The 21,282-nt window shown below is 51.8% G+C and overlaps 1 protein-coding gene and 1 pseudogene across 1 annotated transcript in view; one reads left to right on the top strand and one right to left on the bottom strand.

The window, feature by feature from the left end:
- LRFN2 (leucine rich repeat and fibronectin type III domain containing 2) overlaps positions 1-21,282 on the bottom strand; it is a 190,143-nt gene that overhangs the window by 12,156 nt on the left and 156,705 nt on the right. The gene's annotated exons all lie outside the window — the stretch shown is intronic.
- Positions 5,036-5,135, top strand: LOC111560669 (annotated as a pseudogene).

Genomic DNA, 21,282 nt, shown 5'->3' on the forward strand with positions numbered 1-21,282 from the left:
CCAGGAGCGAGGTTCTGGAAGGCTCGCAAATACGTTCAGTGCTGTGTTCCAATCCCGAGTGTTGGCTGAGTGCCGGGGTCGAGAAGGATTCTGAGGCTGTGTTCAAATTCCGTGGGACGGAGTGGCATGGGGCAGGAAGGATCTGTGTCTCAGATTTGTTGTTTCTGGTCTAGGGATCAGAGAATAGTTACAGAGAATTTACTGGAAGTACCGATGCAAGTGGTGGCCACCCTTCTTCTGGTGTCTCATGCCAGACGCCGGTCTTCCTTAAATGCCTGGCCCTGAGTGATAGCAGGGGAAGGCACATGGCCGCTCTTTAGAATGAGATTATCATGGAGCTGGCGTGACTGGGTGAGGGCTCCAAGAATCAGAAGCCTCTTACCAACTTCTGACAAAGGCCAGGGGCCAGGGACCAGGCTCTGTCTCTGCCTTTCTGCCTTTGCCACTGCTGAGAACACAGGCCCCCCACCCCCTCCGGCTGCCCTGAGGCCCTCCGCAAGTAAAGAAGCCACATTCAAGATTACTGAGGTTCTGAGGCAAAGGCCCCCCCCCCCCCCGCTACCCATTCCCACCACCCTTGGGAGAGCAGGCAGGGTTGGGGATCAAAGCGCTTGTTTATTTGGCCTCTGGGTGAACTCTCTGGCTCTCCTCCCCCTGCGTCTTCTGAGACAGCAGCCAGAGGATCTTGTTACAAGCCAGTCAGATCAAGTCCTTCCTCTGCTCAATGCCCCCAGTGAGGCCTGTCTCATGTGTCAAAGTCCTGGCATGGCCCACAGGTCCCATGTGATCTGCACGTCTCCTCTCTTATTTCCTCTCTTCCTACTCACCCTGATCACTCTGCACCAGGGCCTGGCCTCCCTGCTATTCCTCAAACCTGCCAAAGGTGCTCCTGCCTCAGGGCCTTTGCACTGGCCATTGACCTTGCCTCAGTGCTCTTCCGCCAGGTGTCCATATGCCCACTACCTCACCTCCTTCAATTCTGCTCCAATGTTACCTTCTCTGATCACCCATTTAACACCACAGGCTCTCCCTCACCTCTATCTTGGGTCCCCCATGCCCCTTACTCTGCTCCATTTTTACCCCAGTCCACTTTTATTGCCTGAGAGAAAGATGCTGTCATTGGCTTACTTACTATGCTTACTATTTTTTAATGTTCATTTATTTTGAGAGACAGAGAAAGCATGCATCAGTGGGGGAGGGGCAGAGAGAGAGAGAGAGAGAGAGAGAGACAGAGAATCCCAAGCAGGCTCCACACTGTCAGTGCAGAGCCCAACGTGGGGCTCGAACTCACAAACCATGAAATCATGACCTGAGCCGAAATCAAGAGTCATATACCTAACCAGCTGAGTCACCCAGGCGCCCCTTCCTACGCTTTCTCTTAATTATCTTTTCTCTCCTTCCAACAGAATCTCAGCTCTCCTTCTGGAGACCAGGGTTTTTTTTTTTTTTTTTTTTTTTTTCTGCCTCTTTTGTTCACTGATATTTCCCCAGCCTTTAGAACAACACTTGGCACAAAGTCAGCCCTTAAAAACATTTGTTGGGCAGGTGAAAGAAATGCATGTTCTATATTTGCACCACCAAAGAGTAGCTACATGTGGCTATTTCAATGTAACTTCAAATTAGTTAACATGGAATCAGGCAAAAAAATTCAGGTCCCCGGTCCCGCTAGTCACATGTGGCTAGAGGCTGTCACACCGGACAGGGCAGTAGGATGCTGCTCTTCCAGAGCATGCTGGACAGCTTTGTTACATGCTCCAGCAGGAGACAGGTGCTTTCCGGCGTGAGCCCTGGCACCCCAAACGGATGGGGCCAGCCCAGGGAGCGCTGTCCGGTTCAGAGGCCACTCCTAAAGGTTTCAATAGAATGCCTGTGTTTCTCTTTCTCCCCACAAGCTCTCTCGGTGACTTTGGAAAGCCTCCTCCCTTCTTTCTGGTTTTTCCAGCTTTTCTTGACTCCTCTGACCTCAGGGTTTACTGGGATCCTTCTGGGGTTTCCCTGGGCCGGGCTCAAGCTCGTGTGCTCCCAGAGTGCTCTTCTTTGCCTTTGCCTCGCCAAAATGAAGTTTGAGCCCCCCCCCCCCCCCCCCCCGGCTCTGGTCCTCTGTTTCTACATCGTTGTTCCTGTTTTTCCACTTTCCGCCTGTTAGTTACAGTTCTGTTGCATAAGTCTCTATTAAGAAAAATCCCTGATAAATCCAATCCCGACGATAGATGTCACCCCTCCCAGGAATACCTACCATTAGAAAGAAAGAGAAGCTTCAGAGGCAGCCGAGGGCAGTGGTGATGAGCAGACCCTGGAGCCAGCCTGCTGGGTTCAAATGCTGGCTCGGCCGTTTCCCAGCTGTAATAACTTACCGTGGGCAATTTCTTAACCTGTCTGTGCCTTAGTTTCCTAAAAATACCCCATTTCTGTAAAATGGGGCATTTATAAGCTCTGCTTTATAGGGTTGCTATAAGGTTTAATGAGTCATGATTCACAAAGAACCTAGGTCGGTGTCGGGCACAGAGTAAGCTCCTCTTGAGGGATTGTTATATAAAGGAGTTGGTGATGCTGAACCAAAAGAAACGTATCTCTGACGGTGGAAATGCAGGCCTCGGGGATTTGTGCCTAACAAACCTCACACAAGCTAGGAAGCTGAAGACCTGGGCTGTGCCCGGGTCCTGGCTGGGTCGGCAGGGAGGCATCGTGCCTGCAACACACACTGCAGGACATGTGCCTCCACCCACCACGTGACTCCAAGAGTGTTTTCCAGAAGACAGGTGGTGACAAGTGTTAGTTAAACCCTGGCTGAGTGATTGCAGAGATGGCCGGAAATCAGGCCAAAGTGAGCCAAGCTCCAGCAGGCTGCCTCTTCGCTCCCCTCCCCAGAGGAAGGGCTTACCTGGTGACAGGTGAGGGTCTGACCCGGGAGAGACCCTTCCTTTGCTCTCTGACTCGGGAAGTGTGGCAGATCTGGCTGCCTGTCAGGGTATGGGAAATCGCCAGGCCCCGGGTTTGGCTGAGACTACAGTGTCACTGGGGGAGGCTGGCCCCACTCCATGGAGCTCTTCCTCTTGGAGGGGTTAAAGTGCTGATACTGGGTCATCAGGGTTCAAAGCCAAGCACCATCACTTACCGACTGTGTGACCTTGGGCAAGCCGCTCAACCTCTCCGTAAAGAGGGAGGTTTACAGTTCAACAGGGTTGCTGTGAGGACTAAAGAGTCAGCACGTGTGCTCTGACCCGTGCCGGGTCCATAGCGAGCACTCAGCGTATGCTAGTTGGTACCTGAGGAGTCATCTGGTCTCAATGGGGACGGAGAGATCAAGTTCCGGCCAGCTAGGCAGCATGCAGTCCAGCTCAGAGGCAGCCATCTGAGACCTGATGGTCTGTCTCCGTGTGGCCGCTGGCCCAGCTTGGTGACTCACCCACGTCTGCTGGTCTTTCCAGCCTCCCCTGCCGTCTCCACACACAGACCTCAGGAGCGCTGCTGGAGAGGGGCATGGGTCTCTCTGCAACAGACTGTTCTGGCTATCAGCACTGTGCTCGCCACTCAGCAGGAGCAGGCCAGGCAGCCCCTCCAGCTTCTCACAACCCTGAGTGGAGGAGAGTCCTGGCCCACGTTGGGCCTTCTTCCTATGGGCCCCAAGCCACCCCCCTGGGAACACTCAGAACAAGGCGTTATTTATTTATTTTGTGTGGACACATCAGTGCTCCTCAAACTGGGCTTTGCTCTCCCATCCCACGTTGAGCTTTTTGCCTCTGCAGAATTAACATTCCCATTCCTTCCAATTTCCTCAGGGCCCCGGGTTCCACGTACAACCCGGCTGCTCCCCTCCAGTAGCATGCCAGGGTGGGTTTGGCCCTTCTCTCTGGGGCAGTCTGAGCACAGAGAACAGAGTCAGACCCCACCTTCCCCCAATGGGACATCCTACTTCTCTTGAGCCTCTTCCCATTCCCGCCCAAGATTGCGTCAGAGTTTCTGGAAGCTGCATCCCATCCGTGGCTCCACACGGTCAATGGAAACGCTCTGTGATTTCCCCCGGGCTGCTATTAAGCCATGTTGTTCCATTCTGTTCCCTGGAAGCAGCATTTCTACCATTGCAGACTTGTTTCTACCACTGCAGCCGACCCAGCAAGCTCTCCCGCCCATGTCGGGCCTCTCTCTCTGGGTCTTTAACTTTCTCTCCATCTTTCTTGATCCAAGTCTCTGTGGATGGGGAACTTCTCCCTGTATTTACTTGTCCTTCGCTCCCAGCCCCCAAGGACTGGGTTGGCATGTCTCAGAGGAAAAAGCGTGGGTTTCGGAATCAGACAGAAATCTCCCTTTGAGGGCCGGTTCTGCCCCCGACCGTGGGACTCCGGATCACTTTCTCCTTCCGAACCTCTTCGCTCATGTGTGAAATGAGGATAGCAGGACAACCTCCTGTGTGGGTATGAAAAATGAAATGCAGTGGAGATAAGCATGGCCGCCCCCTCCCAGGGCGGCTGGTTACCCCCGTGAAGATGACGATGATAGTTGCCTTTCATCTCCTTGAGGAGCTGAGAAAGCTTGCTCACTAACAATTCATCACTTACAGAAAAAACGCAGAAGGTGTCAGACCAATTACACCTCGCTGTAAACACAGGAGTGTTCAAACCGAAGGTTCCCCACCAGCTGCGTCCAAAATGCACCGGAAAAGCTAACTGGCAGACCCAGGTCAGTGCCACCCAGTGATGTCCCTGATCAGTTCCCCGCATTGGCAGATCCATAATTTCACGGTGGCACCACCCAGCGGCAAGGTCACCTGTGGCACCAGCCTTCTTAAAAATGTTATCACAGCGGGGCACCTGGGTGGCTGGCTCAGTCGGTTAGGCGTCTGACTTCAGCTCAGGTCACGATCTCCTGGTTTGTGGGTTCAAGCCCTGCGTTGGGCTCTGTGCTGACAGCTCAGAACCTGGAGCCTGCTTCAGATTCTGTGTCTCCCTCTCTGTCTCTGCCCTTCCCCTGCTCAGGCTCTGTCTCTCTCTCTCTCTCTCAAAAATAAATAAACACTTAAAAAATGTCATCACAGTACTTGCTTCAGCTGCATGTATACTAAAGTTGGAATGATACACAGATTAGTGAAGCCCTTGCACAAGGATGACGCAAAAATTCATGACGCATTCCATATCTTTCTGAAATTCTGCCCCACGCTACGCCGTAAGTGAACCTTGAGGACATTCCGCTCAGGGCAATAAGCCAGATACAAAAGGACCAAAATGGCACAATTCCACTTATACGAAGTTCTGAGAGTGGGGGGAGACAAGAACTAGAAGGGTGGCTGGGGGGAAGGGAAAGGGGAGCTGGTGTTTGATGGATGCGGAGTTACGGTCCGGAATACGGAAAGTTGGGGGATGGGCGGCGGCAGCACAAGTGTGGATGCATTTCATGCCACCGAACTGCACACTGAAAATGGCTAAAATAGTCAATTTCACGTTACGCATATTTTGGCACAATAAAATCAGTGCCCCCCCCTTCCCCCTGCAAAATGCCATCACAAAGCAAATTCTTCCAGGAGGGTAGGAGGGAGAGAGGTTGTTGGAAATACAGTTGCCATATCAGTATGGCTGACACACACACTCAGGGGGACAGTCACCGTCTGCAGGGCTGTCTTGGCTCCAGTGTCCACGGGCTTGGTTGCCCTGACAGATCAGGGATGGTGGGCGGCATTTTGGGGAGAGGGGCCTGGGGCCATCTGTTGGCACTTCTGTATCCGTCCTAATGGTGGAAGAACAGGGAAGTTCCAGAACAGAACCTGGCCTCAACCAGATGTGTGAAAGGGGTTGCGGAAGGAAACACACAGTGGTCCACAGTATCTGCTGTGGGGTCAGTTGGGCGTGGGTTCAAGTCCCACTCTGCCACTGATTCGCTGTGTGACTCTAGGCGGACTGTGCGACCCCCTCTGCCTGGGTTAAATAGGAATGTGAGTACCTGCTTGGTAGGAATATTGTCAGGATTAAATGAGGTAAAGCGTGTTCGGTGCTGGGCAGGATGCCTGAACAGTAAACACGAGGTTTTGTGTCGATGACAGTGCTGAAGTCAACGCTGACCCTTGATAGAAGAAATCAAGATGATGTGAAACCCTCAGTTATTTCATGGGTGAGTTCTGGGGTCCTGCCTTTCCCCCCAGTAATAATCCCCTCTCTGTGTCAGATGAGAAGCTCCCCGAGGAAGGGAACTGTATCAATCCCGAGGTCGAATCCGTGCTATGTGGAAGAAAGCTCACTGACCATGCAATGTACGTACGCCTCTTCACAGCACATCTCTGAACCCCACTCGGTTTTCTTGCTTGCAAAATGGGTTAATAATAGCGATCGTACGGTATCTTTGTGAAAATTAAATACAATATTTGTTCTGTACCGGGTACAGTGCTTGGAACACGTATGTGTAATAAAAATGCTCGGATTTGCCGTCTGAAGATCAGGTTCCATTTCTGGCCTCGCCGTCGGCTAGCTGAGCCATCGGGAACAAGGAGGTCTGGCTCCTGAGAATCTCCGCTTTCTTGTCTGTCACATGGGAACGATACTACTGCAGCTGGACTGTTGGGCAAACCTAGGAAGACATGTCTCCTCGGACGCAGCATGTTAAGTGGTAAGGTGGTCACGGATGTGAGGTGGTGTTTTTTATAACAGGGACACTCAGCACCGGTGCACGAATCAGTGATCTGGAGACTCTCTGGTGCTTCCTTAAGGGCTGCTCTGAGCTGCGTGCCTGGAAGCCAGACCCCACGACCAAGTGGCGTGCCGGACACCTGGCTGGCCAGGCATCATTCTGCTGCGGCCTCGTCCTGCAGAGAGATGTCCTTTCCAGCCGGTGGGCGGAGGGAGCCCGCTCAGCACTTCTCCCGGCTGTGTTTCTGCTGATCCTCCCCCGGACACCTCTGCCTCTCACAAGCAGGCTGGCCGGGAAGGAATTAAACAGGGGTAGGGAGAGAATGACCTCTGGAGTCAGATCTTGACGCAGTGCGGAGGCTACTCTGCGCAGCCGAGTGGGAGGCGGGGTGGGGGAACAGAGCTGTCCCCCGCCATCAAATAGCCTCAGGTCCAGACTGCGTGGACAAGGCTCTAACCCTGGCTTTGCCATGGACTTGCTGTGGGGCCTTGGGCAAGGCACTTTTCTTCTCTGCGCTTCAATGTCCAATTCTGACATTCTAGAACTCTACAAGAATATCACCAGAAGAGGGTGACCGGAGCCAGGCGGAGCAGGAGGAGGGCGGGTGGGGTACGGCCAGCAAAGAGGGGCGGGAGCTCGGGCACCGCGTTCCCAACCATGAGCGCACAGAGGATTTGGCACAGGAGCGACCCGGGCCGTGAGCTTGACTTCTGACTCCCGACGTACCGGCTGCCTAATCTTTACCCTGTTACTTCACTTCCCAGAACTTCAGGCTTCTTGCTCATAAAGGCGGTTTGCAAATCTAATTTGCAGAGCCACATAAGGATTAGAAATAGTATGTGCAAAACACTGGCATGCAATATGTACTCACTACATCATGTATAAATATAGTGAACGCTTACCTACTTTATCATGTCTATCATCTCTCCCTGTCTGTCTGTCTGTCTACTGATCTTTGGCAGCAGCAACATCTTTTTCATAGAGAACACTAACACCACCTAACCCATCTCCAGGCAGGAGCTCTTGTAGTGGCAGAAGGTGAACTGTCTGGGGGCATCGGTAGGTCATCTTGGGGGCCAGGGTCTCGGCGCTGAGAAGATGAACCTTACTGTGGAATTTATTCATTAGCCAGAAGCTCTCAGGTGAGGCCGGCCTGGTCTAGAGGTGCCCCGTCCTGGTTCTAACTGGGATTACCTAAAAGCAGCAGTATTTATTTTTTTAAGTTTATTTATTTTGAGAAAGAGAGAGAGAGAGAGAGAGAGAGCATGAGTGAGTGGAGGAGGGGCAAAGAGAGAGAGGGAGAGAGAGAATTCCAAGCAGACTCTGCACAATCAGTGCAGAGCCTGAGGCAGGCCTCAGTCCCACCCATCGTGAGATCATGACCTGAGCCAAAATCAAGAGTCGGATGCCCAACCAACTGAGCCACCCAGGTCCCCCTAAAAGCAGCAGTATTATTACCTTCTCTGTCCCCACCCCTCCCCGGGCCTGGGACAGCAGCTCCTGTGCCTACAATGAGCACAGAACAGAGCCACTAAATGCACTTTGGTGTCCCTGCAGGATGGCCATGTGGGTCTGCGATCTCATATGGGAGTAATCACGTGAGTCAATCGGGTGTGAGTACATCACAGACTTCTGTCTGTAATTTTCTGGGAGTCTCTCCAGCACTGTTTGTGGGGGTGTATGGGTCTGAAGGTCCAGGAACTGGCTTGCCTTCCTCCCTCACCTGGTCCAGCTGTGGAGAGGCCAGGCTGGGCTGCCGATGGGGCAAGGCTGATGAGGACCCCTCCCGTCCTTCTTCCACACATACAGGTAGGATGGAAAATGAAGCTCCGGGGAGCTCTGCGGGGAGGGGTAGCCGTGTAAGTGTGTGTCTGTTGGCCAGTGTGTGTGTGAGTGTGTGTCCACTGGCCAGTGTGGAAGCACCCTCAGTGTGTGAGCAGAGAGGAGAGGAGGGTGCTAGCTTGAGCCTGTGAGCACATGTGAGCATTTATTTATTTATTTTTGAGAAAGAGAGAGAGAAGGAAAGGGGCAGAGAGAGAGGGAGACACAGAATGCGAAGCAGGCTCCAGGCTCTGAGCTGTCAGCACACAGCCCGATGCGGGGCTCGAACTCATGAGCTGTGAGATCGTGACCTGAGCCGAAGTCAGAGTCTTAACTAACTGAACCACGCAGGCGCCCCACCTGTGAGCTTTGAAGTGAGGCGGCCCTTTGAATGAGTCAGAGCATTTGAGACGGTGTCCTTGAGGGGGCCTGTAAGGCTCCCGTCATCTGACCCCGCTCCCTTCCTGCCCCATCTTCTGGACTCTGCCCCTCACTCCCCCACTGCAGCCACCCAGGCCCCTCACTGCTCCTCAGAGGTGCTCTGGCCTGGGGGTCTGGCCCATGCTGTTCCCTCTGCCTGGAAGTCACTTCCTGCAGACCTCCGCTTGGCTCACCTCCTTCAAGCCTCTGCCAGGGAGGCCTGCTCCGGCTGCCCTAAGACTGCAACTCGGCCACTGCCGCCAGCCCCTTACCCTGTTCTGCTCTGCCTGCACAGCACGCGTTGCCTCCCCCTACCTATATAATGAACTTGTGTACTTGTGTTGGTTGCCCGCTTCCCCCAGGAGGACAAGGATCTTGTGTTGTTTTGTTCACTGATGCCTCCCAAGCACCCAGAATGGAAGCATTTATATCCTGGCATATTTGCCTCCGGTTTCTCATTTGTAACGTAGGGACGATAATAGAAAGCTCTCCACTTCATAGGGCTGTCGGGCAGATTAAATGAATGAATACCTAAAAGCACTGAGAACAGGACTTGGCGCATAGTTCAGTGCATGTTGGCTATTATTATTATACTCCTTCACGGCGCGGAGTCAGAATGCAACGAGCGATCCAGGCGAAGGAGCCGGCACGGTGGCGGCCACCAGGCGAAGGTGCTCCCTAAACACCTCTTGCTGTACGCCCAGCCACCTTGTAAGAGTTCCCTGACCTCCCACACCCATGGAACCCATATTATCGGACCCCCTCTGGGTTAGGAAGTCAGTTATCAGTATATTCATCACCTTTTTTTAAGTTTATTTATTTATCTGAGAGAGAGAGAGAGAGAGAGAGAGAGCACGTGCATGCACAAGTGGGGGAGGGGCAGAGAGAGAGAAAGAGAGAGAATCCCAAGCAGGCTCTGCACTGCCAGCACAGAGCCCCATTCAGGGCTCAAACTAACGAACCGCAAGATCATGACCTGAGCGGGAATCAGATGCTCAACTGACTGAGCCCCCCCCCCCCACTTCCTGCTTTTTAAAAAAATCAAGACAGGAAGCAAGGAAGCCCCAGCCTGCCCACCCTGGACTGCCAGCTCCCGACCTTATAGGTAGTTAGCAGAATGTGGCGGGCAAGCACGTCCTCTGCATGTCCTCTGAGTGCAGTTCAGACCACGCGGAACCCCATCTCTGGCCCAGGAGTTGGATTCCTGGATTCTTTTTCCAGTCCTGCAACCCCTAAGTCCAGTATGACCCGGGGCAAGTCCTGTGTCCCAGATGGGACTCTGGTCTTCCTGGGCACAGAGAAGGGTTACGGTTAGATCAGTCTTTTCAGGCTGGTCCATTCATCCAAGAAATGTCTGCGGAGCACCTGTTATATGCCAGAGCTGCTGGAGGCAGTGGGGATACAGCACTGGGGATACAAGTCCCTGCCTCGCGGAGTTGACATTCTGGGCAGCGTGAGGGCAGAAAATAAATAATAAACATAATTGGCAAATGAATATGTTATAAAGTGGACCATGCTATGGCAAAAAGGAAAAGCCTATTGGGTTAAAAGAAAGTAAGGGACGCCTGGGAGGCTCATTCAGTTAAGCGTCCAGCATCGGCTCAGGTCATGATCTCACGGTTCGTGAGTTCAAGCCCTGCATCAGACTCCGTGCTGACAGTGTAGCACGTGGAGCGTGCTTCGGATTCTGTGTCTCCCCCTCTGTGTCACTCCCCCGCTCACACTCTGTCTCTGTGGGGAGGTGGTCAGGAAGACCTCTTAAGAAGGTCGTATTTGCAGTGAGGGACATCTTACATTCTAGGAACCCATGAGTCTCAGTGATTCTTGGCACTTCTGCATTCCAGAGAGAGCACTGTTTGGGATCCCTGGAGTCCCCCGTTTCTGAACACACTGCTCCCCAGCTTGCCCAGTGGGTGACGAGGCCAGAAGACAGATCAGCCAAATTCCCAAGAACGATGAGTGATTTATCGCTGTCTTGATTCACATTCGGATATTTTATGGCTCCTGTGGCTCTGACGGAATAAATATGACCTTTTATTCTTCACTTTGCTTAAGACTCAAGGTCAACAGCCCAACTGTGATCCACTGGCTGCTCCCTCCACCGGATGTCCGTGAGCCAGGGAGCCCCGTGGCTGTCAGAGATTCATGGCACCATCCTCCAGCCCCGCACCCCTGCCTGCCCCTTGGCACTGGTTCTGGGCTTCACCCGGCCGGGAAGGCAGTGGCCACCGTGGCTCTGGGGGATGATGGCTCATTAAGGGTAGAGACCAAGCCATAAATCTCCTCCCTCTCTCCTGAGTACACCCCATCACTAGGGTTGAACCCGTGACCCGCGTTTCATTTCAGTCCTGGGAGGAGGCAGCCATGGGGAGGCCGATCGGCCACGGTTCAAATGGCAAGCCATAAATTAAAACGCCCCAGGGCCCGGCCATCACTTTCTGCAGTGTGGAGAAGAGGAGGAAGGCACACACGCCTCAGCTCACAGGCCTCACACGGAATCCTCCAGGCCCTTTCTGCAGCGCGGGCCTCCTTCTGCTTTCACAGAAGCTATGGTTTTATTTGTGAGACGTCACCAGCACTGCCTGGAAGTTCTGCCACCTGCCCAGCTGAGACCCCTCCCTAAGGCACCCACTTGCTTTCCCATGTTTGGGTGGCTGAGATGTGTTGGCCTGGCTCACACTTCCCCTTTCTCCTCGTGGTGGTTCTGAGGGAGAGCGGGCTGATGGTTCTGGGTTTGTTAATAGAGTAGGTGGCTGGGAAGGGGGCGATCTAGAAGGGAAATGCGGTCACTGGTCTCGGTTTTTCTATTTATTTATTTATTTATTTATTTATTTATGGTGAGCTGGAAAGAAAGAAAGAAAGAAGAAAGAAAGAAAGAAGAAAGAAAGATAGAAAGAAAGAAGAAAGAAGAAGGAAAGAAAGGAAGATAGAAAGAAAGAAAGAAGAAAGAAAGAAAGGAAGAAAGAAAAAAGAAAGAAGAAAGAAAGAAGAAGGAAAGAAAGGAAGAAAGAAAGCAAGCTTTAAAGCCCCAGCATGGGGCTTGAACTCATGACCCTGAGACCAAGAGTCACATGCTCTACCCACTGAGCCAGCAAGATGCCCTAATTTTGAACATACTACCTATAACTCCAAGACATCCATGCCACCCCTCTCCACCCTAAGTCATGTCTGGGGAGGAAGAAGAGTGGTCAGGAACTCTCCGGAGGATGGCAGGCCTGGGTTTGGATTCTGGCTCCGCCACTTCCAAGATGGGAGACCTCACACAGCTTGCCTACCCTCTCTGATCCCGGAGATTCCTACCCTGTGAAGTGAGCATATTAGTAAGGGCTGCCTCTCGGGTCATGACGTACATGCCTGGCACAGTGGGGAGCATACAGCAAGAGCTCACAAGCTAGCTACAGATTTTTAAGGCATTGAGGTCCAGACCCTGGAGCCAGCCTGCCTGGGTTCAAATCCCAGGCAGAACACCTCAGGAAAGCTACTTAACCTCTCGGCACCTGAGTTTTCTCATCTGTAAAAGAAAAAACAAACAAATAAGATAATAACAGTACCTTGGTCATCGATGTATTGGAAACATTAAATAAGCTAATACATGGTAGCCACTAGAATCATAACTAGCACATAGTACTTTCTCAGAAAGGTTGGCTCTTGGGGCCCCTGGGTGGCTCAGTCGGTTAAGCATCTATCTGACTTCAGCTCAGATCATGATCTCAAAGTCCATGAATGAGTTCAAGCCCCACATCGAGCTCTGTGCTGACAGCTCGGAGCCTGGAGCCTGCTTCAGATTCTGTGTCTCCCTCTCTCTGCCCCTCCCACACTCATGCTCTCTCTCTCTCTCTCTCTCTCTCTCTCTCAAAAATTAAAAAAAAAGAAAGGTTGGCTCTTATTGTCATCATCATTACTGGAGGAAAAAAAAACCACTTGTACTTACTTGGCACTTTTGACCTAATTTCCATCCATTGGTTTTGTGATTTATAATCCACTTACTTCCAACCAACATATAAGATGAGTTGCCACACAAAAGCACATAAAATGAGACAAGTAAATTAAAAAATATATATATATTTTATGGAAGATCAGGAATCAGGAAGGTTTGAGCTAGAGGCCCTGGGACCCCAGGATGCTTGGTTGTGCCCACAAAGCTGCCACACAGCCCTGGGTCATTCTGTCTTGGAAAGAGCCTCGTACGGAGGAGGGGCTGTGGTGGTCTCAGAACAACGTGAGACGGGCAGCTGTGTTAGGGGCCTCCAGTCTGGGTGGGACTTGGACCATAGGAGCAGAAAGGGCCGAGGCCGCCTTCAGATGAGGGGTACCCCCAACCCGGGAGGGGCTGCCTCAGTCTACTTTGCTCTGGCCAGGCCACATCCAGCACACTGCCCACTGGACCCCACACACGCAGAGGGAGGGCACAACCTGGCACGCTTCCGAGGCAGGGGAGCAGGAGACGCAGCACAGAATACACCCCAGGTCCCTTCCTGCTCCAGGGACAAGCATGGCGGCCCTTGACCTAAATCGCCTCCTGTGTCTCTTCATTGACCACGCTCCTATTTGACCTTCTGAATCACCTCCTCCAGGAAGACTTCCCTGACCTTCCCAGGACACTCTCTCACATGTGCTTGCACAGCACTTCTCCCAACTGTAATAACTGAATCAGTTACTCCTCAAGTACCAAGTGCTTTAATGTCTGCCTCCCTCGGAAATGTGAATTGCAGGAGGGCAAGGGGGTCCTGTGAGTGGCCCAGACCTGACATTAGAAGCATAAACTAAGCACCTCTTCAATGTCTAAAGGTGAAACGCAAGAACGGAAGAAGGCAGGAAAAAAAAGATGTTGAATCTGAAAAAAAAAAAAAATGGCATTAGGCAGGCAAGCCCTGAGAATGATCTGCAAACATCACATGGACATATTTTGAAACAAGAATTCATATTATTCCTGATGTGGGTGAAGGCAGAAGGTAAGGGCAGGAGGTGGAGGCAGATGAATTTGGGGGGCCTGTCATAGGAACATTTTTAGCTAGAGCTCCCAACAGTAGTCGGGCTCCTGGGGAAAAAAGGAGGGGATGGTTTCTCTTATGTGGAAGTTCTTCCCCTATGGGGCCAGGTAACATCCTAAGGGTGTGGTGGGAGGCGGGGGTGATGGGTGGGAGAAGGGGTGGGCATCATGAGGATTCACGAAGAAAGGCGAGGCCTGGCCTGGATGACCTTGAACTATCCCTTTCTAACTCCGAACCTTTTTCAATCTGTCAGGGTAACAAGAACAAGGCTCATTTAAAGATAGAAGAACAGAGTCCAAGAGAGTTGTGACAGATAAATAGCTGGACCCATCGCAAGACCTTGGCTTCCCCTTCCTCTCTCTGGGCATTTTTGAGCCCTGGGCAATATGTCCACGCAGCGGAACTGGGCTCTGAGGTTGCCTTACGACCCCACCCTGACCCCGTGCCTCCTCCTCCTGCTGGGACCTCCACTGTGCCCCCCATCGTGCCCGTATCCTCTGTTGACCAGTCCCGGAGGAAGCCATGTCAGCATCACCCAGGCTTTTGCCTGTGCTAAGTACAAAGAAATGCATCTCTAATGGTAGAATTTCAGGCCCTCTGATCTTCTGTGAAGGAGGGGACTCTAGACAGAATGGGGGAGAGTGGGGTTTGGGTCTAAATCCTGGCACTTGTGCCTTAGGAAGGCAACTCCCACCCACTCACTTTTGCTGTAGGACAGAAGCTTCCTTCCAGCCCCTGCCAGAGGCAAAGAACTGCTGGGCACCAGCCTACCCAACCCGGGAATTTTCAAAGTCTCTCTGTTTCACTCAGACCTTCCTTTGAGCGACAATCAAAGGCTGGGGGAGGAGAGCAGAGCAGCCTTGGGAGGCAGCCCTTGGCACCGGCTCACACACGGTGGCATTTTGACGGGTGGTAAAAATATCTCTCTGGCTTTCAGTGCCGGCTGCTGCCACCGCCTTAGCTTCCAAGATCCTGTCTCCATGCCCAGGGCCTCGGCAGCCTCCCCACCTGTCCACACACACTCCAGGGGACAGAACGCGGGTCACCCGGCCCCAACCAGCAGCTCCCCTCACATCTGCAACTGCAGCGTCCATCGCCGCGGCCAGGCACCAGTGAAAATGCACTTAAGAGCCACTAGAGGAGGAGATTTATTATCAGAAATACTGCAGCACATGCCTAATGAGCTAATTAAACAAGAACATAAATAATTACTCCCTATCAGAGTGAGAGGGTTGGGGGCGGAGAGGGTGGGGGATGGGACGCTGAGCGCAGAGCTGGGACAGTGACGCGTGAGATGTCTGCTCTGCAAGGGGGAGACGGGACCCCTCTCCACTCCAGGCTTGTGCTGGTCCCCCAGCCAGGCAGAGGCAGGCCCATGGATTCCGCCAGAAAAATCACTACCTGATTTCCCTGCCTGAGTCTTTCCTACTCACTCCCTTGCCCACACCCTGATCTCCTTCTGCTCTCACACAGAGCCTGAGGGCAAAAGACAGAAGGGATGCTTCTCCCATTTTCTGGATGTGAACCTTAAGGAGCAGGAAGGTCTCAAGACATAGCGAAGACCTCGGCAACCATCTTGTAACTGGTCTCCCTGCTTCCACCCCTAACCACCTGAGGTCTATTCTTCACCTCGCAGCCAGGATCTTCTTTCTTAATCACATCACTCTCCCACGTTCAATACCCCAGTGGCTCCCATCTCTTTCAGCATAAAATCCAAGGCCTAACCATAGTCTGTGAGGCCCTCCAGGACCCAGCCCTGTCCAGTCCTCTAATCTCATTTACTGTCACTCTTCCTCCAGATGCACTAGAATCCTTGCTGCCCCTCCAACAAGGCCAGTTGTTCCTACCCCAGGGCCTTTGCCCATGCTATTTCCCTTGCTGGACTGTTTTTCTCCTCCCATTGAGGTCTCTCTTCCAATGTCACTCCTTACAGGGGCCATCCCTGGCCACCCATATACAACAGTAGCCCTTCAGTCTGTGTCCCCTCATACTAATTATTTGTCTTCCTAGTGCACATATAAAATGTTTTGTCCCCCTCTCTCATAAGAATGTAAGGACTTTGCCTATCTTGTTCTAGCCCTAGGGTCTTGACAGAGTCTACCCCAAAACTCAATAAATTTTTGTTGATTGAATAAATGAAAATCTAGCTATCGACCATCAAAGTGTGGTTTGTGCCTAGACCATCCAGTTCCAAATCCAGACTTTTCTCGACCGCAGGTCATTCCTTCTCTTAGAACTTGATCTGGCTCCCCACTGTCAACAGGTGAAAGGCTGACATTCAGGACAGGACAGAACACTGGTTATAAGTTCTATCTCCACCCCCCCCCACCCCGCCCCAAGCTGTGGGGACTTGTCAGTCACATCACCCACCATGTTTCAGAGTCCTCATCTGTCAGATGGCAATACCACACCTCACAGGGTTAATGTACCAACGAAGAGAACACACAGAATGTTTTTAGGACAGTAACTGGAAGGTAGTAAGGGTTCAGTACATAGAGCTATTTTGTGTGGCATTCAAGGCCACCCACAGGCTGACCTCTCCGATCCTCTCTAAACAAACCTCCTATTATTTTCCTAGACTGGATCTTCTTGAAGTGTGGTCCCCAGGCCGACAGTATTGGCAACCCTGGGAGAATGTATTACAACAGCAGATTGTCAAGACTCTGCTCCAGACCAGCTGAGTCAGAAACCCAGTCGGGTCGTGCATCTGGGTGCCTACAAATGTGCCGGGTGACTCAGATGCACGCTCAGGTTTGAGAACCTGCCCAGAGACGGCTCTTCCATGAGGCAGGCCATGCGTGCTGGATTGAGTTGTCGGTCCTGTTTCGTCCCAGCCTGGCCATGGCCTGATGGTGGGTGAAGTACAAGCCTTGCCCCTTGACTTTGGGCTTGGCCAGGTAACTCACTTCGGCCAATGGGATTTAGTACGTGTGATGTCACCAGCGGCTTGGCGTGTGGCTCTTCTGTTGGGCTTGCCCTCCTGCATTTCTGCTCTCATCGCGAGAAGAATGAAGAACATACTCTGAACCGCTCCCACCCCTAGCTGGGCTCCAGAATGAGGTATGTAGGGAGGATCTAAACCACAGCCCAGCCCAGCCCAGCCCAGCCCAGGCTGGCCAAGACCAGCCAAACTCCAACAGACCTGCAGACACAGGAGTAAGAAAATGAATGTTAATGGCTGTAAGCAGCCTAGATTTGGAGGTTCTTTGTCATGCAGCATTACTGTGGCAGCAGCTGACTAATACATCAGCAGCCCTTGTAGGTCCTTGACCAGGTCTTGCCTCTGCACCTGTCTTTACTAGTTCCACCTAAAATAGCTTGCCTTACCCTCTTGCCTCGAATTCCACTTATTTACTAGGATACACCCAACACTCCACTCCACCTGTTCCCGGAAGCTCCCCGCCCCCCTCCCGGAACACACCCTCCCGACCCAGGCAAGTGAATTCACTTCAGTTAGCTCATGAAAAAGCTCAAGCGGATAAAGTTCACGAAGCCATTCGTTTATATCTTAACCTTTTAGGCGGCTAATTACTACACTGAAAGGCCTCTTAACTCGGTACCATCGCTAACTAATTACCATGTTACAAGGTTAAGTGTTTAACAGTTCCCTGTGATGTTCAATTTCCCGACACTTATCTCCTTTACGAGGCAGTGCAAGTTAGTTCCCACATCTGGATCAGCACTTCCACCCACAGCATCAGCCCCGCAGCCAGAGAACGAGTCGGAGCCCCTCTTGGGAGCCCACCCCAGCTAGAAGTGGCTCTCCCTCGTGAATAGTAAATGAGCTCGTTCGTCCACGTGGCAAAGTCTCCGTGGCCCTGCCTTCACCCTGGGCTGGCACACCGCAGTCTGTGGCTCATGTGCCTCTGCCCACTCGCCCCCCGCCCCCACCACCTGGGCGACTTTGAGGATGATGGGCATTAATTTGACTTCATGTCCCGAGCCCTCCTGTCACCCACAGGGTGCCCCACTCCCATCGCACACACACATGCCAGACCATAGGCCTAATTGGCAAGAACTAAGACATCCCTCTTTGTTTCTCTCTGTCTCACTGTCTCCAGAGATGAAAAAAGAGCACTCACGAAGAGGCAGAAAAACAGCCAGGATCATCTTCTTTCCCAGGCTGGCCTCAGCTACATGTTGGCTCCTGGGTTCTGGGATTGAGTGGACAGGAGCCAAGAGGTGTTAATGACACCAAAGCTTTTCACCACCAAAGCTTTGCAGCGGCTGTAGCCTCCCCATCATCCTGTCCCCTCTCCCAGCTTCCCGGCAGAGGCCTGATTTTGTTTGGGGAGGCGACGTGCCTCACAAAGGACTACCTTTCTCAGCCTTCAGCAGAGTCACTGGGTGGGACTTCTGGGGGGGCTCTTTACCCTCTTTCCAGGGGTTGACGCATCCAGGAGGCGGTGCTCAAGTTTTGGTTTCCCAGAGGCAGACCCGGAGATAAGGATTTGAACGCGAGTAGTTTATCTGGGAGGTGGGCCCAGGACACTGTGGTGAGTAAGGAAATGGGGAAGAAAGTCCATACAGGGGGTTCCACTAAGCAGGTTACCACTGTAGGCAATTGGGGCTCAGTCCTCCTGGGACATCTCTCGGAGGTGTGCCTGCTCTACCTGTGGGCTGGGCAGGCGGGGGGGCCCTGAGCACAGGAGACATGAGCCACATGTTAAGGATTATGCCATTGACCTACAGAAGAAGCCTCAGTCCTTGAAGGCCAGGGGGCTCCCATACCAGCCTTGAACTACCTCCTTCTGGGATTCTGTTACACAAAAACTCTCCAAGTTTGAATTTGATTAATCCATCGTAGTCCGATCTCCACCACTAGAAGCACTTGGCGCTTTATGAAGATGCTCTTTGTTCACGTCTTGACATCTCCTTCCATTTCGCTACCACGTAGTGAGGTACGCAGGATGGTTAGTATTATTCCCATTCTGCAGATGGGAAGCCGGAGGCTCAGAGAAGGAAAGGGAGGGGCGATAACGAGAACCCATGTTTGGGGCCCCTGATCCCATCCTTGTATTCGTCACGCAGGCTCTGAGAGACCAAGAACAGTTACTCCAGCAACTAAAGCGTGCAAGGTGCTTGAGTTTCCCATGTGTTTCTCACACTTTACCTCTTGGGAGATAACCCCATTCTCGGGGATTTTTATTTCGATGTTAAGGATGAAGCAAAGTCTCCGAGAAGGGAGATGACCAGGTCTTCTGGCTTCTCCCCTCACCGGAAGTTCAGAGACCAACCCCCAGCCGTGGGATGCACAGTGGCTCTGCCCACCGGTGCTGCCCACACACCTGATTTCCCTGGCATGTGGCATGATGCTGAATGCGCGTCAGAGTCACCAGGGGAGCTTTAAAAACACTGATGCTTGGGCGCCACCCCAAGCTGACTCAGAATCTTTTGGAGAGAGATTACAACTCCCCAAAAGATTCCAGCGTGCAGCCAAGGTCAAGGAACACTGGGGAGGTGGGAACCCGGGGCTTGGGGTCAGGACGCCTGGGTTTCACCCCTTCCCCACCCCTGGTTCTTTCTAAAGGAGCTGGCTTCTGTGAACCCACCTGGGCAGAGTCTTGTCAGATGAGGGTTTGGAGGCATTCTGATGGCCATCACCACCAGCACTGACCCCCAGCACCAGACACTCCTCCGGACACAGCCCCTCCCTCTGTGAACCTTCTTTGGTTTTTTGCTGGTGTCAAATAAATGATATCCCCTCTTCCACCCACTGAGTAACCAAAGGTATATAAAATTAACAAGGATCTGGTTCTCTGATTCTTCCTTACCGGTGGGGGGAAAACCATATTTCAGAAGCAAGGCAGTCTGGATAATCCCTTTACTCCTGCTAATTATTTCTATCTTCGGAGATGTCTCCAGCCAAAGCTTTTTGAGAATGAAGAGGGAATGACAAGTAGAAAAAGTAGTCACCTCTGAGCAGATGCCCTGAAGCTTTTTGAATCTCGGTGGTGTCATCTTCTTGTGCAGCACAAGAAAGAAAGGATGAGAAGGTAGCGATATGATTTGAAATGCTCTTGGAAGGCACCCCTGAAAAATGTCTTCCCTATGCACAAGTCTGCTGTGGGTTTTGAAATTCCACCATTAGAGATTCATTCCTTTGGGTCTTTCAGAATTCCCAATTGAACTGCAAAAATTTGTGAGAGGGTTTACATCTTATACCTTTATCTCTTAAAACCCTATTAGATCATTTTTCAATTTTACAGCTCTCTTAGAATAAGGTTTTGAAGACTGGAGCCACAAGAGACAGCCTGGAGAAAAGGGCCAAGAAGAGGGGCAAGAAGGGAAAGTGGGAAGGTTTCTAATAACAATACATACTTATATGTGTCCAGCACTGCACAGTACAAAATGAAAGATGTGTTTTCAAATACACGATCTCATTCAGTCTGCACCACAATCCCAGGAAATATGCAGAGGGGAATCTCTGTTCCCAAGTACAGGAGAGAAAATAGAGACAGAGGGCAATGAAACAATTTGCTCCTGGTTCCAGGACTAGTAAATGGTGGAGTTGGGGTGCAAACTGAATTTCTGGAAATTCTAGCTGCCTCCCTATCTTCTCTATAGTAATGGGAGTACATTGTGCCTAGCTTTAAAACACTACATTTCTCAGCCTCCTTTGCAGATAGGTGTGGTCAAGTTATTGGCTGGGGCTTCTGTGAATTTCCTCCCCTTTGCCCTCTTGCTCTCTGGTTTTCATCTTTCCTGCCGTGTGTAGACAGGAGATGTGGAGGCGTCTAGGTGGTGGTTCAGTCAGTTGACTGTCTGACTCTTGATTCCAGCTCAGGTCACGATCTCAGGATTGTGGGATCAAGCCCCAGGTCGGGCTCCACACAGAGCATGGAGCCTGCTTGGGATTCTCTCTCTCTCTCCCTCTGCCCCTCTCCCCTTCTCGCATGCTCTCTCTCTAAAATAAAAATAAAATAAAATTTTTAAAAAGGGAGATGTGACAGCTAGAGCTTCAGCAGCCATTTTTGCACCATGAGGTGATCCTTAAGGACACAAACCATGTGCTGAGGATGGCAGAGTGGAAAGCTAGAAGGAGCTGGGCTGCTGGTGGCCATGCTGCCCATAAGACCAGACCTAAACTCTCTTCCCCTGGACTTCTTTTACACGAGAGACATATAAACCCTAGTGAGTTTAAGTCATATTAAGTTGAGTTTTTCATCCTAATTGCCACTCCAGACTTCTGACTCCAGACTTGTTTTTCTCTGGGATGCCTCTAGCAACCAAGTTACTCCACAATGGCTCACCTGCCCTTATCTCATCTTGCCCTATTTTCTGTTAGCTGGTCCCAGGTGGCTATTTCTGAATGGGACCCAAGGTTCTTACTGGCACTCCTGTCATTTTCCCTCAACCCTACTAGGTCTTAGAAATGTGGGGGAAAATGGGGGCGCCTGGGTGGCTCAGTCATTTAAATGTTTGACTTTGGCTCGAG

The sequence above is a fragment of the Felis catus genome, chromosome B2 (assembly GCF_018350175.1).
Source record: "Felis catus isolate Fca126 chromosome B2, F.catus_Fca126_mat1.0, whole genome shotgun sequence".
Taxonomy (NCBI): domain Eukaryota; kingdom Metazoa; phylum Chordata; class Mammalia; order Carnivora; family Felidae; genus Felis; species Felis catus.